The sequence below is a fragment of the Odocoileus virginianus genome, chromosome 33 (genome assembly GCF_023699985.2).
Source record: "Odocoileus virginianus isolate 20LAN1187 ecotype Illinois chromosome 33, Ovbor_1.2, whole genome shotgun sequence".
Lineage (NCBI taxonomy): Eukaryota > Metazoa > Chordata > Mammalia > Artiodactyla > Cervidae > Odocoileus > Odocoileus virginianus.
This window is the reverse complement of record NC_069706.1, coordinates 4,443,910-4,459,969: the sequence shown is the minus strand read 5'-3', so window position 1 is coordinate 4,459,969 and position 16,060 is coordinate 4,443,910. Positions and strand designations below refer to the sequence as shown.

Here is a 16,060-nt window from a genome sequence, read left to right as displayed (position 1 = left end):
TCTTTTCAATCCTACAGGTCTCAGATAAAATCTTTTGTTTCCCCCAGAAAGGTCTCTCTTTCCTGGCCACCTTATCTAAGAGGTCCTCCCTAGAAACATTGCTTTACCCTATTTCTTTGCCTCAGAGCCTTTTGTTGTTGCTTTTTAGTCACTAAATCATGTCTGACTCTTTGTGACCCTATGTACTGCAGCATTTCAGGTTTCTCTGTCCTTCACTATCGCCCAGAGTTTGTTTAAACTCTTGTCCATTGAGCCAGTGATGCTATCCAACCATTTCATCCTCTATCGCCCCCTTCTCCTCCTGCCTTCAATCTTCCCCAGCACTGGGGTCTTTTTCAATGAATCAGCTCTTCGCATCAGGTGGCCAAAGTATTGGAGCTCCACCTTCAGCATCAGTCCTTCCAAGGAATATTCAGGGGTGATTTCATTTTGGATTGACTGGTTTGATCTCCTTGCTGTCCAAGGGACTCTCAAGGGTCTTCTGTAGCGCCACAGGTCAGCGACATTATGACATTTCAAGTTTATCTTGCTTATGGTTGCTAATTGTATAATCTAATTACCCTTACAAATGCAAGCCCTACAGGGAGGGACCTTGTCTATTAGTCATATCAAGCATTTAGAACTATGACTGGAATATAGCAGGTTCTCAACAAACACTTGGTGAATGTGGGAATGAATGGTGAGCCATCTTCATATAAGCATCTTCCAAGTCCAAAAATGTTTTCACAAGAGTCCAATGCTTCTGATAGCTCCTCAAGGTTGTGACTTCAGATAGTTCCTTCCTTCTCAACACCTTCTCCCTCATTCCCCCTGCTGGGACTCCTACCACCTACACTCTTGGCTGTCAACTGCGTGCCTCCAGCAGACCTTCCTGCTGGGACGTAATAGAAATGTGTTTACAAGGCAATCAGCAACCTATAGCCTGACTCAATGTGAAAGCTTTCGTCATTACAGGCAATTTCAAGTACACAGTTGAGTCCTTCTCTTAGATCCGTGTGTAACTTAGCCCCCATGGTTTCAAGTCTACATTCTAGGAGAGAGACACACTGGGTGGGAGGGGGGCTGAGAATTCTGAAATTAAATAGGAAGAGAAAGTTCACTAAGATATTGGGGTATAACAGTCTTAGTGTCAAAATGAAGATTTTATTTTCAAATGTGGCCTCTTTATTCCTCCATCAAACAAAGTGAGCAGATCTTCAGGAGACTAAGGCCCTGTTTTCATTAAGACTGCCCCTCAGAATAACGAAAGGTTTATTGATGATGTCCTGTATCCACACCTCCAATCCAAGCTTCATGCCCTTACACTTGATTTTGTTCCTAGTCAGTCCCTTAAAAGGCCCATCCTTTTTGTTGAAGTCCCTGTTGATAAACTTCTGCTAAATCAATCAGCTATTTACTCTAATTCCCCCTTTGCTTTCTGTCTTTGATTCAATAAACATATGAGAGAGATTATTTCCTGACTCCTCCTTTTCTTAAAACAAATAAACAAGCAAAAAAGGATTTCTAGGTGATAGATAACAGTGACAGCTAGCATTGACTGAACACATACACTTTATGCCAGGCGCCATCACAGACACGTTGCTCTCATTATGAAAGGTGCCCCATTGAGGCCTCACCAGAGCACACCTGAGGTAGGTGCAACTGAAACAGAGGTTCCAAGGGGAGACTGGTTTCTCCGGTGGTACACAGGGAATCTATGTACAGTCCTATCACTAATTTGGAATGCTCTTCCCAAAAGCCATTACCTTCAACACCATACTAAAAAGTTCATTACCAGGTATTAAGTGGATAAAGGACTTCAGGAGACAGAATTGATGATCAGCAGTTCTGTTTGGGATGTACGAACATGACTTCACTACAGTGCGCTATTCACTATTAGTGCCTACCTGAACCCAGGCTGACAGGCAATTCCTGGCTGGATGGGATGGAGATACGCACTTACAGAAAATATCATGGCACCTCTGATGGCCTTGCCCTTTCTGGGCTCCACTGCTTAGCTCCTGTTTACCAATTAGCTGAACGGCTCTGTACTGCAACAAGGCATAAATGGAGTAATGAATTGAGATGCAGGTTCCATAAAAGTGATTAACTGCTAAATTCCAGTTCAGCTAACAGTTCAATTATCCCATTTTGCATCTCAGCCTTCCATCCAATTCTGCATTCACACAGCCCCAATCACTGAGGCACCTACATCCTTCGCATTACCATTAATTAAGCCATCGCTCTTTCCCAGGAATCTGTCCACCCTTACTCGTGAGCTGGGTTTGAAAATAAGGACGGGAAGAGAAAGAGTTTTGAGAAGCAGATTTAATTGTCCTGGAACAGGGGGCTGACCCAAAGTAGATATTAATGACCACCACCCTGCACATCTTGTCACCACCTTCCTCTGAGAACACAAACGTAGATAAACTCCATGCTGTATATATCCAAACGAAATAAGCAGTAGGAAGTGCAGAGGAAGAGAAGACAGCTGGCTGAGGTTTTCACCCGCATTTGGTGGTTAACAGATTCCTGGGGTAGGGATTCAAACACCTAGAAGAAAGCAATGATTAACCAGGTCACCATTCAGGACCATGGACAAGACCCTCTCTTTAAGCTTGTTTGACTTCAAATGTCAAAAACACATGACTCCCTCATCCTCATCCCTCCACCCACCCCCAGCACACACTCAGACCTCTTCACTTCCTATGTTGATTAGGGTTATTGGTTATAAGTGATAGAAACTGGCAGGGATATGTTTAATCAGGAAAGGAGTTCTAGGGAAGGATACTGGATTGCTAACCAACTTGCCACAGAGACGAGAATAAAACCAGCCACCACAACCAGAATGACCACAGAAGAGACTGATTTGAACCACACTCCCCTCTTCAGAGGGTGCTGACTGGCTGGTCTGCCGCAAGAACAGGCTCTGAGCTCTCCCTCCGGAGCCAAGAGGAAGCACTGGATTGGCCCACACTCACAGACCCACACCAAGAAGGAAGGAAATGGCAACCCACTCCAGTATTCTTGCTTGGAGAATCCCTTGGACAGAGGAGACTGGTAGGCTACAGTCCATGGTGTCAGAAGAGTCAGACATGACTTAGCGACTAAACCACCACCACCTGGAGGCGGGCATGACAACTCACTCCAATATCCGTGCCTAGAGAATCTCATAGACAGAGGCATCTGGCGGGCTGCAATCCATGACTCGCAAAGACTCAGACATGACTGAAGCAACTTAGCATGTATGCACAGTCCCACATCAAGCTGCCAGAGGAGAGAAAGAGTGAGTATCTGGACACTTTATACTTATCATGGTGATCATTTTGCAATATATACAAATACTGAATCATGATGTACACCTGAAATTAAAGTAAGACTATAGGTCAGTTAGGTGTGTGTGCTCAGTTGTTCAGTTATGTGTGAGTCTTTGTGATTCCCAAGGACTGTAGCCCACCAGGCTCCTCTGTCCATGGGATTTCCCAGGCAAGAATACTGGAGTGGGTTGCATTTCCTTCTCCGGGGGATTTTCCCAACCCGGGGATCGAGCCCAGATCTCCTACATTGCAGGTGAATTCTTTACCATCTGAGTTAGGGAAGCCCCTTAAATTTTAACATCTCCCTAAATTGTATGTGTAATATATACAACATATGGTGCATGCTCAGTCACTTCAGTTGTGTCCAACTCTTTGCAACCCTATGGACTGTAGCCTGCCAGGCTCCTCTGTCCATGGGATTCTCCAGGCAAGAACACTGGAATGGATTGCCATGCCTTCCTCCTGGGGATCTTCTCAGCCCAGGGATCAAACCCACGGATCATCTCCTGCATTGCAAGCAGATTCTTTACTGCTGAGCCAACAGGGCAACCCAATGTATGGTGACAGATACACAATAATTGTTTAATAAATGCAATTTTAATAAATAAGAGGTAGATGGACAGATAGATGAACAGATTGATGTGTGGCTCAGTGGAAAGATGGGTGGGTGGGCAGAAAGGTGTGACCTCTTTATCCTTGAAATGATCCCCATCATGGCCTGCTTTGTAGACAAGGACTAGCCCATGGAGCCTTCATGCTCAGATGATGATGCTCCCAGAAACGGGGGTCAGTCTCCTGAAACTGCGGCCAGCAAGAGCTCTACCCACATCTTTACTTCCAAGGAATGTCTGTGATTTCCAGGAGCCACTAGAGGAAATGTGGTGGAGGGGCGGGGGCGAGCAGAGCAATCCCACACACACCATCCCCAGGGAGAGAGGACATGAGAACAGATGCCACTAATCACCCTTCTCTCCCTGACAGATGGGCCACATCCCAGTCTTAGAATCCATCGTCGGTGCCCAGCAGCCACGGGGGCTCTGAGATGACACCCAGTTGCCTTCCAAGAAGGCATCAGTGTTGAGGTTCGAGTGCCACGTTTAAACATAAACAGCTTGCTCTTCCCGCGCCTTGTTTTCTGTGTTTCCACTATCTGGCAAAGTTGGGTCCAACTGAGGAGGAGGCAGCTGTGTTTGGGAAGCCATTGTCGTTTTTCCCATTGGGCATGTGAGCTGAGTTCTCTAATGTCCACATCTGTGGCTGCCTGGCTGAAAACCCAAAGAGATGCCTGTCTCTTTTCCAGCACAAACATGTTCAGTCCAAAGCCCAGAAATGATTCTGTAGTAAAAAGCCTCTGAAAAACTTGGAGAAACTCATGCACTGTTCATCCTTCTCCTCTTTCCTTAGGACCCAAAGACATGCTGTTTTCAAATACCTACTATGAAACAGCCCAGCACATATGTCTTTGAATCTGTATAGCCAGTTTCAGGGCTTCCCAGGTGGTGCTAGTGGTAAAGAATCCACCTGCCCATGCAGGAGACGCAAGAGACGCAGGTTCGACCTCTGGGTCGGGAGTAGGAAATGGCAACCCATTCCAGTATTCCTGTCTGAAAAACTCCATGGGCAGAGAAGCCTGGTGGGCTATAGTCCATGGGGCTGCCAAGAGTCCAACACAACTGAGCACCTGAGGACAGGCCAACCAGTTTCCACTGTGTGGATGGAGATGTGGCTGGCCCCAAAGTCAGATTTACACAAGTCTCCAACCAGGAGCTGTATGCAAACATTTCTCAGAGATGATGTTTTGCCACTGTATTAAGTTCCGTGCATACCATGAGGTGCTTCTAGTTCTAAGCAGAACAGAACATGAGCGCTGCCAGAAAGCCCCCTCTACCTCCGCTTTCTAAATCCCCTTGTCAAGGTTTTTTCCACACGTGATGTGAAAGCTCCAGGAAGAAGCAGAATCTGGCAGAAGAGAGGTGGGCTGCAGAGTAGAACAAGCCTGGGTCCATCTTAGTGAACTTGGCCCTGGCTGTGGGACCACATATCACTAAACCTGCTCCCCCACAGTAGTGGGCAACTCCTCTAATACTCATATACGTATTATAATGCTCATAATAGACATGACGATTGTATCCATTTTAGAGGAAAGTAGAAACCACATGACAGGAAAACTCACATTCATCCCCCGAGTCTTAGCGTAAGTATCAGGTTCTCAGAAGCAGCTTCTCTGGCCCGTAAATCAAGTTAAATCCAGTTGCTTTTACAGATGTTCACAATGCCCTGCGCATCTATTCATCTTAACACTTGGTGTGCTAGCCAATTCCTTCTTAACTACATGCCCCCCCATCCTAGGCTTGATAATGGGGTATAAAACTGCTTTATCTCCCTCTGCTTAACCACCTCCTGGAACAGCCCTACACATAGGAAGAATACACAAGGAATAAATATGATATGGCAGTGGATAATATTTGTAAAGCAACCAGCACAGTCCCTGGCACACAGTAGGTCTTCCAAAAGCATGAGTTCTTTGCCCTCTTCCTCTGGATGTACTGAGGCCCCGCAGGGTTTCCTCACTCCCCTGCCCTTGTGTGCAAGATAGAAGAGTGGGTGGGCAACAGCAACTGCTGGAGAGGGTGTGGAGAAAGGGGAACCCTCGTGCACCGCTGGTGGGCGTGTAAACTGATACAGCCACTGTGGAAGACAGTATGGAGATTCCTTGAAAAAAAAACTAGGTTGGTGGGAATGCAAATTAGTACAGCCACTATGGAAAACAGTGTGGAGATTTCTTAAAAAGCTGGAAATAGAACTGCCATATGACCCAGCAATCCCACTTCTGGGCATACACACCAAGGAAACCAGATCTGAAAGAGACACGTGCACCCCAATGTTCATCGCAGCACTGTTTATAATAGCCAGGACATGGAAGCAACCCAGATGCCCATCAGCAGACGAATGGATGAGGAAGCTGTGGTACATATACACCATGGAATATTACTCAGCCATTGAAAAGAATTCATTTGAATAAGTTCTAATGAGATGGATGAAACTGGAGCCCATTATACAAAGCGAAGTAAGCCAGAAAGATCAAGACCATTACAGTATACTAACACATATATATGGAATTTAGAAAGATGGTAACGATAACCCTATATGCAAAACAGAAAAAGAGACTCAGATGTATAGAACAGACTTGTGGACTCTGGGAGAAGGCGAGGGTGGGATGTTTCAAGAGAACAGCATTGAAACATGTATATTATCTAGGGTGAAACAGATCACCAGCCCAGGTTGGGTGCATGAGACAAGTGCTCGGGCCTGGTGCACTGGGATGACCCAGATGGATCGGGTAGAGAGGGAGGTGGGAGGGGGGACTGGGATGGGGAATACATGTAAATCCATGGCTAATTCATTTCAATGTATATCAAAAACTACTGTAATGATGTAAAGTAATTAGCCTCCAACTAATAAAAATAAATGGAAAAAAAAAAAATTAAAAAATTAAAAAAAAAAACAAACTAGGAATAAGGCCACCAGATGACCCAGCAATACTGCTTCTAGGCATACACCACAAGGAAACCAAAACTGCAAAAGATGTGTACTCCAACGTTCATTGCAGCACCATGTACAATAGCTAGGGCGTGGAAGCCAGAGTAAAAGACGAATAGAGAGAGTAGCGGGCAAGCATATTCACGACCATGTGTAACATAGATAACCAGGGGAACTCTGCTGTGTGGCGCACAGAACTCAAACTGGGGCTCTGTAACGACCTGGGGTGGGGGGGGGGTGGGGAAGGGTGGGAGATGGCAGGCAGGCTTAAGAGAGAGGGTCATAGGCACACCCATGGCTGATCCATGGTGACGTATGGCAGAAATCAAACCAATACTGCAAAGCAATTATCCTCCAATTAAAAATAAACAAAAATTGTTAACAATGGGTGGAGACAGGTAGCTGGCCGGTGGACACAGCAGGTAGTTGGGGCAGAGGACTGAAGAAATGCAAGTCAAAAGTGGGGGGGGGATTGCATCCATCCGGGGAGAGTGCCTTCCACCCCAAGGCAGACGTGACTTCACTGAGTCAGAACTGCTGCGTCACAGACCCCTTCCGTTTGATGGGACAACCAGTTCCGGCCTTGATAACAGTGACACCGATATTTGGATGCCAAGCAGAGGCCTTGTTGGGGCTGGAATGTGGAAATTCACAGTGAACTGACCTTCTCTGGGAGCCAAGGAGGGGAGGGGACATGCAAGGGATTAGTTCCGGATGGCGTCTTCAGGACGGGTTTACTTAGGCAGACAGCAGCCTTCTGCACCTTCCCTTACTGACTGCTGACCTTGAGCGAGACCCTGTCACCCTTGCTGCCTGGCTTCTGAGTGCCAGGCTCCCGCTTCCTTCTGACCCTGTAATATGAGCTGTTTCTCGTTGACTGGCTCCATCCTTGCCCCTTCTCTGAGACTCCTACTTGAATAATGAGCTCTAAATATATTTTTCTTGTTCTAAACCATTTTTCTTTTCTAATGCTAAATTATAAGGCTTGTGTGTGTCAGCAGGAAAACGTGCCCTGCTTTTCCAAGGGATGCAGAGATACTGTTCAATGCTCTTCCAAACTGCTGTGAGAGGGTCGGGGTGGGGGTGTTCTACCCACCGAAGCACCAGCCCTGGAATGGAGGCTTGTCCACGACCAGCACATTGCCTCTGTAATTACTGGCCCAACCCCAAGTTCCCCAATTATTTCTGAAAAAGTTCAGGATAAAGAAGGACCTTTCTATTAATTATTAAAAACAAAACCCGGAGACACACATATATAGCAGAGGACTTCTTATCATGCCTCCTTTATTTTAAACATCTGTCCAGAAACATCAGATACCACCGAATTTAGCCAGGCTTCCTGTAAGTCACACAAATTACAGGCAACTCAAAACAGCTAGAGTTTTCCCCTCTTGACATCATTATCTCCAGCTAATGGAAGCAGTGATTACAAAAAAAAAAAAAGAAAGAAATTCAGAGATGGATGTTTCTGGCTCTTTCATGGCCGTGCTCTTTCCTGTGACAATATGACTTACTCTTGGCACCCTGTTTGACTTTTAAAAAAATAATCTGGTGAAGTAGCAGTCAAGTAAAGATTCTGGAGAGTCCCTTGGACTGCAAGGAGATCAAACCTGTCAATCCTAAAGGAAGTCAACCCTGCACATTCATTGGAAGCACTGATGCTGAAGCTGAAGCTCCAACACTTTGGCCATCTGATACAAAGAGTTGATTCACTGGAAAAGAACCCTGATGCTGGGAAAGATTGAGGGCAGGAGGACAAGGGGGCAACAGAGGATGAGATGGTTGGATGGCATCACCAACATGAGTTTGAGCAAGCTCCAGGAGATATGAAGGACAGGGAAGCCTGGCGTGCTGCAGTCCATGGAGTCACAAAGAGTTGGACATGACTGAGCATCTGAACACCACCACCACGCAGTCTTGTAGGTAACATAGCACACTTACCCTTTCCTGTAAGCTGGGTCCTTTCTAGGGTCTGGAGGGGAGTGTATGTCCTTTAAGAAAGAAATATGCCCAAAGCCAGACTCAAGAAGTTCAGCATAACAGATATCACTTACAGCATGGGCAAAGTCCCTGTGGGGTGTCCAGAAAGGGCAGGAAGCAGGAGAGTGAGGTGCAGAAAATGACAGGCAGGAAGTCAGGAGCCCTCTGGACACTTAGCATCTGAATCACCCTTGGGCAAGTTTCATAATCCCTGAAACTGAGTTTTTGCATCAGAAACTGGGCTGGGATCTGCCCAGATAGCCTCAGAGGGCCATTCTAAGGCTCATCCAAGGTGATATAAGGAATTACGGTACTGACAATGGAACATTCACATCCCTAAGGTTCCACCTGGTTCATTCCCAGCATCTAGACTGATGCGAATATTCCAAAACAAATTAAAAACCCATAGACTTTTAACTAGAAATCTGAGAAAATTCATAGGAGTAGCACCTCTTTTATTTCAGTTCTCAAAAATGCAAATCTCTCTACCCATTTAACTGGGTTATCCAAAGAACACAGCATGGGCTTTTATTATTCATCGCTTTGAGAGAAAACTGATTATATGTATGACTTTTACCTGGGAAAAGGCGATGGCTGTGATTTAAATTTGAATATTCTGCCAGGCTGGTGGGTGGTATCATTTACCACCCCACGCCACCCCCCTGCCACCAAACACACACACTCCAGCTTACATGAATATAGTGGGAAAAAATTGAGTGGTAATTTTAAATTATAAAAAGACAAGGAGTCTTATATCCACTGGATGGTCTCCTCGCTCTGGGCAGCTCTGAATTAGCAAAAGCTTCGAGTCCTAAAAATAACAGGGTGAAAGAGGCACCCCTATCACAAAGGTTTGCATTAGCACTTTGATCACTTGCCCATCAAACTGTGCATTTCTGTATAGGAAATGGAGAACAGCTTGTCTCCACAGTCTATTATAATTACCACTAAATACTCCAGAAACTTGGCAGTTTTGAATTTCATAACACCCATGACTGACATTCCTAATTAATACTATTGTTTTTCTCCTCTGGCTGAATTTCCTGAATGCCAACATGCATTGCATACACTAAAAACAGACATTAAAGAAAATAACATCAGTGTTAATCTCCAGCACAAATATATCAAATGCCTCAGTGAAGTGTATAGAAAAGAGCTGGATTCCTATAAATAATGGAGCTCCCCTGCCTGATCATCTTTATCCTCCTACGCTAATAAGATGGTAATCTTTCTCCTCCTGTGTCCTTGCTCTGAGATTTCAGGACAGCTTTTGGTGAAGTGCACTCCCAGCTCTTTTCTTCTCTTGCTTCGCTTTTAAGTTGCAGATTGAAACTTTCAAAGAAAACCTTCTAGCTTAAGTTAGAAATAGCATCCACTGGGCACTCTATAAATAGGGGATCTGCAGAAGAGAGGAAGATGGTGTAATTTGTGCTTTCTAATGGATGTTTTTCTGGTTTGCATGGGGGTAACAACACCCGGCATTTGCTGATGCTTCTCGTTTACTATGTGGGATGGTTCAGAACTGGGACTTCGGCGTTCGGAGGCTTCGTGTTTTGAATCCTGCCTCTGCCATCTAGCAGCTGGGCCATTTTCTTAAGTTCTCTGAGCCTCAATTTTCTCATCTGTAAAATGCAAATTACTGACAGTACCTATTTCAGAGAGCTGTTCTGAGAATCCAATGAGAAGGTAAATAATGACTTTGGCAGAGACTCTGACACATAGGACTAGTTAAACTTAGCTGTTAGATTTACCATTAACATATACTTAAGTGTGGTAGATAAGTCTCAGAAAAGTAGTGGTGTTAGTTGCTCAGTTGTGTCTGACTCTTTATGACCCTATGGACTATAATCCACCAGGTTCCTCTGTCCATGGAATTCTCCAGGCATGAATAATGGAGTGGGTTGCCATTTCCTTCTCCAAGGTATCTTCCCAATCCAGGGATTGAACTCAGCTCTCCTAGATTGGCAGGTGGATTCTTTACAATCTAAGCCACCAGGGAAACCTGTCTAAGAAAAGTACCAGGCATCTAATAAGATCTCAATAAACTCATATGGTTGAACCGACAAGAAAGACATCTCTATGAGGTGCCCAGGACGTTAAATTGTATTTAAATTTAAAAAATAAGGGAACATGCGTGAGTCTAGGACTCACATTGCAAACAGTGACAGCTGCCTCTTCTCAGAAGGCCAGCACCTTGGACAGTATCAAAGAGCAGAAACTTGCAAGTGAAAATTAGACCTCGCAGCTTCAGAAGTGAATACACAGATGCTTCCATACCTTTCATATCTCACTCCATGATCACTAGTTTTACTAGTGCTGGTTTTGCTCTTGATGAGTTCCCTGCGGATACAGGCGATAGCATGATTTCACTCTGCATTTCTGTCTTGCTTCCTCTAGTTTTTCTAATTCAAGATGGATTAATAGTTATTTTCTTATTGTGGCAAAAGACACAAAAAAAACTTACCATTAGTAACATTTAGTACATTCACAATGTGGTGCAGCCATCACCCCTATCTAGTTCCGGAACATTTTCAACACCCCAAAATGAAACCCCACACCCAGTAAGTCCAACCCAGCCTCCCCTCCTCTAGCCTCTAGCGATCATAAATCTGCTTTGTGCCTCTGTGAACTTTATCCTAACAGATACAGGCACATATGATATTTGACCTTCTGTCTGACTTCTTTCATTCAAGTAGAATGCTTTCAAGGTTGATCTACCTTGCAGCATGTATCAGTACTTCATTTCTTTATATAGCTGAATAATATTCCATTGTATGGATAATACCACATTTATTTATCCATTCATCCATTGATAGACATTATTATTTCCGCCTTTTGGCTATTGTGAGTAGTGTTGCTATGGACATTTGTGTACAAGTCTTTGTGTGGGTCTATGAACTAGGAATGGAATTTCTGGGTCATACGGTAATTCTATGTTGAACTTCTAGTGTTGATACCCTACATTTCTACTCAAGAATCACCCCTTCCTCATGATCCTCCACTGCAGCTTGACCTCAGGCCATCAGCTTCCTCTGACAGAACTGGTTTAGGGATGGGTGTCTGACCCGGGACAACCCAAGGGACAGACACCCTGGGGCTTTTGCAGAAACTTAGCTCCCCCTTGGGGGTGGGTGGGCAAAGGTGGTGTAAACTCAAATCTGGAGCTGCTGGTGCGCATTATCCCACTGAGAGGAGACAGCCTGTCTGAGAAGAAAGCAAAACAAAGGAAAGCAGTGGGATGAGACAGATTCCTCAAGGCTTCACTAGAGGACCCAGATTCCATCAGGGTAATAGGAAAACCCTACCCTCTAGAGTGTTCAGGTTTGTATGGTAACATTTCACTTTGTAGCACTTAGTTTTAAGTTGAGACGTGCTTGCTGCCTGGTCCAGATGTTTATATGGGTGCTCAGATTGAATGGGGAAGGGTCATTTGAACTTAAATTTTGTAATGTAGCATGAATACTATATCCACAACTGTATATATTATTTTATGCATCAACATGACTGGACAAGAGAGTCCCCTGCGTGCTAAGTTGCTGTAGTCGTGTCTGACTCCTTGTGACCCCATGGACTGTAGCCTGCCAGGCTCCTCTGTCCATGAGATTCTCCAGGCAAGAATACTGGGGTGGGTTGTCATGCCCTCCTCCTGGGGATCTTCCTGACCCTGGGACGGAACTTGCATCTCGTGTCTCCTGCATTGGCAGGTGGGTCCTTTATTGGGAAGCCTGTGTGATGGTTAATTTTATGCATCAATGTGACCCGGCAAGAGAGTGTCCTGATATCTGATTAAATACTATTCTGGGTGTGTCTATGGAAGTGCTTCTAGAGGAGATTAATATCTGAATCAGTGGACTGAGTAAAGCAGACTTCCCTCCCCTAAGCCCCACCCAAGTCCTTGAAGACCTAATAGAACAAAAAGGCTGAGTGAGGGAGAATTTCTAGTCTCTCTGCCTCAATGTCTTCCAGCAGGGACACTGGTCTTCTCCTTTGGACACAGACACAGCCTGCACTTAAACCATCCATTCTCCTGGTTCTCAGGCATGTAGCCTTGGATTAGAACTCTACCTCCTTGACCCTCCTGGGCCTCCAGCTTGTCAAGTGCAGTTCTTGGGACTTGTGAGTCTCCATCACTGTATAAGCCAACTCTTTGTAATAAATGTATGTGTGTGTGTATCTATACACCTATATAACCTATTCTTTTGGTTCTGTTTCTCTGAAGAATACTAACAACAGTATCTAATTATGGTAATGATTCCTCTACTCAAAACATGGGACAACCAGCCGCAGAGCAACTGAATGAGATTTGAAAAAACAAAACAAAAAACAGGGGGTATATAACATATCAGGGGAGTCAAAAGTATGCTCCACCTTCTACCAGTCCAGTGACTTCAGACCAGGTAGATGCATTTCCAAGATAACAGTGCATGACCTCATGTGTTAAAAGAGGCATATGAAACAGAAGTGCTAGGGAGGACAGGGTGGAGCCTGCTGTCAAAAGCTCTGTCACACAGAAAGGAAGAACAGTGACATCTTTAGGACAGTGGAAAGTGGGAGAGAGAGGCTGCCACTCTCTCTGAGAGAGAGTTCAGTTAAGTGAAGAGTTATGCACACCCACCTCCCTGTCACTTCCTCCAAAGCCCTCAGAGGCTACAGTTTAGTCTGAAGAGGAAAGAAAGGACCCAACCTAGATCCAGCCTGTTCATGCTTCCCAGCTGGATAAGGGGTTGCGGAGATGCCTGGGAGTGCAGGACTGTATCACGAGTCCCTCCAGAAGTGCTTCCCAGTGGCCCCTGCAGTTATTAGAACCACCTCTAGTGTTTTATGCTACCAATCAAGCCTTCTGTTCAAAGTACTGTTCTTTCTCACAGACCTCTAAAGCTCTGCGATAAGCTTCTGAGAAAGATACGATTTTTGCTTCAAGGTTTATTCAGCTCAGCCAAAGACCTCAGAGATGACCTTAATTTTATATATATATTTTCCCCAGTCCTTTTCAAAAGTCCTTTTCTAAAAGCGTGCTGGTTGATGATGTGGTTGCTAGAATGTTTTTTCCCTCCCAGAGGACAAAGTGCAGCGTTTCTAGAAATGCTTCATTAAGAAGCCAACCAACGCAACCACCGCCACCCCCTGATAAGAGTCCAGAGGCAGATCCTCTGCCTTTGCAGAAACGTCCTCGCCATGGGCAGTTTCACTGCATCGACCAGCTCATTATAAAGTCTCACTGTCAGACCCATTCCCTTGACTAATCCAGAGAGGTGATGAAGGGGTTATTTCTTTTCATTCTTGTTACTTTGGAATTTCTGCCTTGGTGGTAGAAATAAGCAAGAAGAAAAACTAATCCTAAAAGAGCATCCTCACAGAAACACCAACCAAAAAGGATAAATTAAAAGATGAAGCAGGAAACTAATCTAGAATATCTGATCAATCTAAATAATATAGACAGGCTACATATGATCTTTAAGTAGATATTTTTATTATCGACTACATTGTTGTTGTTGTTGTTGTTGAGTCGCTAAGTCATGTACAACTCTTTGCAACCCAATGGACTGCAGCACATCAGGCTTTCCTATCCTTCACTATCTTCCGGACATTGCTCAAATTCACATCCATTGAGTTGGTGATACTTCCCAACCATCTCAATCTCTACCACCGTCTTCTAATTTACAATGTACCAGACTGCAAAAAAACATGTCTCAAGATTTTAAGTTGATAGTTAATGAACCACCTTTAACTCCATAAATCCTATGAAATTAGAAATAAATAACCCCAAATTGGCCCCCAGACTACCTATCTATACGTGTGTGTGTGTGTATGCCCACTTGGTAATTTAAACTCATACTTTTAAAGAGAAAATCAAAGTGGAAATTGCAAACTATGTAGAAGTGAATGTTAAGGTTTTTGCAGAGCAAAAGTGATAGGATACAGCCAAAGCTATTCTCAGAGGAAAATGCATAACCTTAAATGGATGTGTTAGACAATAAGAAAGTAGTTAACTAAACCAGGCTTTCAACTAAAAAAAAAAAAAAATAGCAAGGGGTGGGGAGGGGATGAAATAAACCCAAAGAAAATATCAGAAGATAATTACTAAAGTTAAAAGCAACTGTTAACGCAACCAGAAAACAAAATAAGCAATGATCACCATGAAAACAGTAGGGTATACCAATAGTCAAATGCTTTTACTTTGTAAGTATCAGTAGAATAGGTAATGATTTTTCCTAAAAGTAGGTAGAGGCACCTTTAATGACCTCAGCTTAACTCTGGGGTGGACCCTGAACAGCCCTGCAAAGAAAAAGCCAGACACACAGAGCCACACATCTGTAAGCGTTTCACCATTTTGTCCATATATCTGATTGGGAGATGGAATGAAACACCAGGGCCACAAGCTGAAAGGTATTTAATGCACACAAAATGAGCTGAGGTGAAATCTGGTCCTCCGGGGGCTCAGTGAAAAATCCTGGCATAGCTCACAAACATCACATCTCTGCCTTGCAGCCCGACATTTTCAAATCATGATTTCTCTTTGACTCTTTAAACAGAAAGAGATATCCCTTCTCTATTCAGAAAAAAAGTACAAGGGAGAGGGAAAATATGGGTCATACCTCATCCTTCAGGTTTCCAGCTTCATCCATCTAAAGTGGACAACCCCACCCTACCCCTAGGCCACTTCTTGTCACATCACCTGCTTCCTTCTTTTGTGAAATTCGTCATAGTCTATAAGTGTCTTATTCCCTCGTGTCTGTCCCTCCTGGAATTCAGGCTCCAAGGAGATGGATCTGCTCTGTCTTATTTGCTCTTCTCTCTCCCAGACTCTCCATAATACCTGAGACATCCGTGGAATATCAATTAAATGGAGTCATGTACCTTGTCATGGGAATAATATGCAATATTATTGAAGACTCACCTTAAAAGACTCTTGCTCCTTGGAAGAAAAGCTATGACCAAGCTAGACAGCATATTCAAGGCAGAGACATCACTTTGCTGACAAAGGCCATATAGTCAAAGCTCTGGTTTTTCCAGTAGTCATGTACGGATATGAGAGTTGGAACATAAAGAAGGCTGAGCACCAAAGAATGATGCTTTTGAATTGTGGTTTTAGAGAAGATCCTTGAGAGTTCTTTGGACTGCAAGGAGACGAAACCAGTCAATCATAAAGGAAATTAACCCTCAATATTCACTGGAAGGACTGATGCTGAAGATCCAATACTTCGGCTACCTAACTCGAAGAGCCGACTCATTGGAAAAGACCC

At 44.3% G+C, this 16,060-nt stretch overlaps 1 protein-coding gene and 1 long non-coding RNA gene across 14 annotated transcripts in view; both read right to left on the bottom strand.

Moving 5' to 3' along the window:
- Positions 1-16,060, bottom strand: part of RBFOX1 (RNA binding fox-1 homolog 1) — a 2,345,672-nt gene that overhangs the window by 1,956,709 nt on the left and 372,903 nt on the right. The window lies entirely within an intron of this gene.
- LOC110128570 (uncharacterized) overlaps positions 2,312-16,060 on the bottom strand; it is a 59,713-nt gene continuing 45,964 nt past the window's right edge. Inside the window, exons 2-3 of the long non-coding RNA XR_011485452.1 lie at positions 11,094-11,156; positions 2,312-2,532 (exon numbers count right to left, since the gene is read on the bottom strand). This is a non-coding gene — a long non-coding RNA (uncharacterized lncRNA). The remainder of the gene's footprint in view (positions 2,533-11,093; positions 11,157-16,060) is intronic.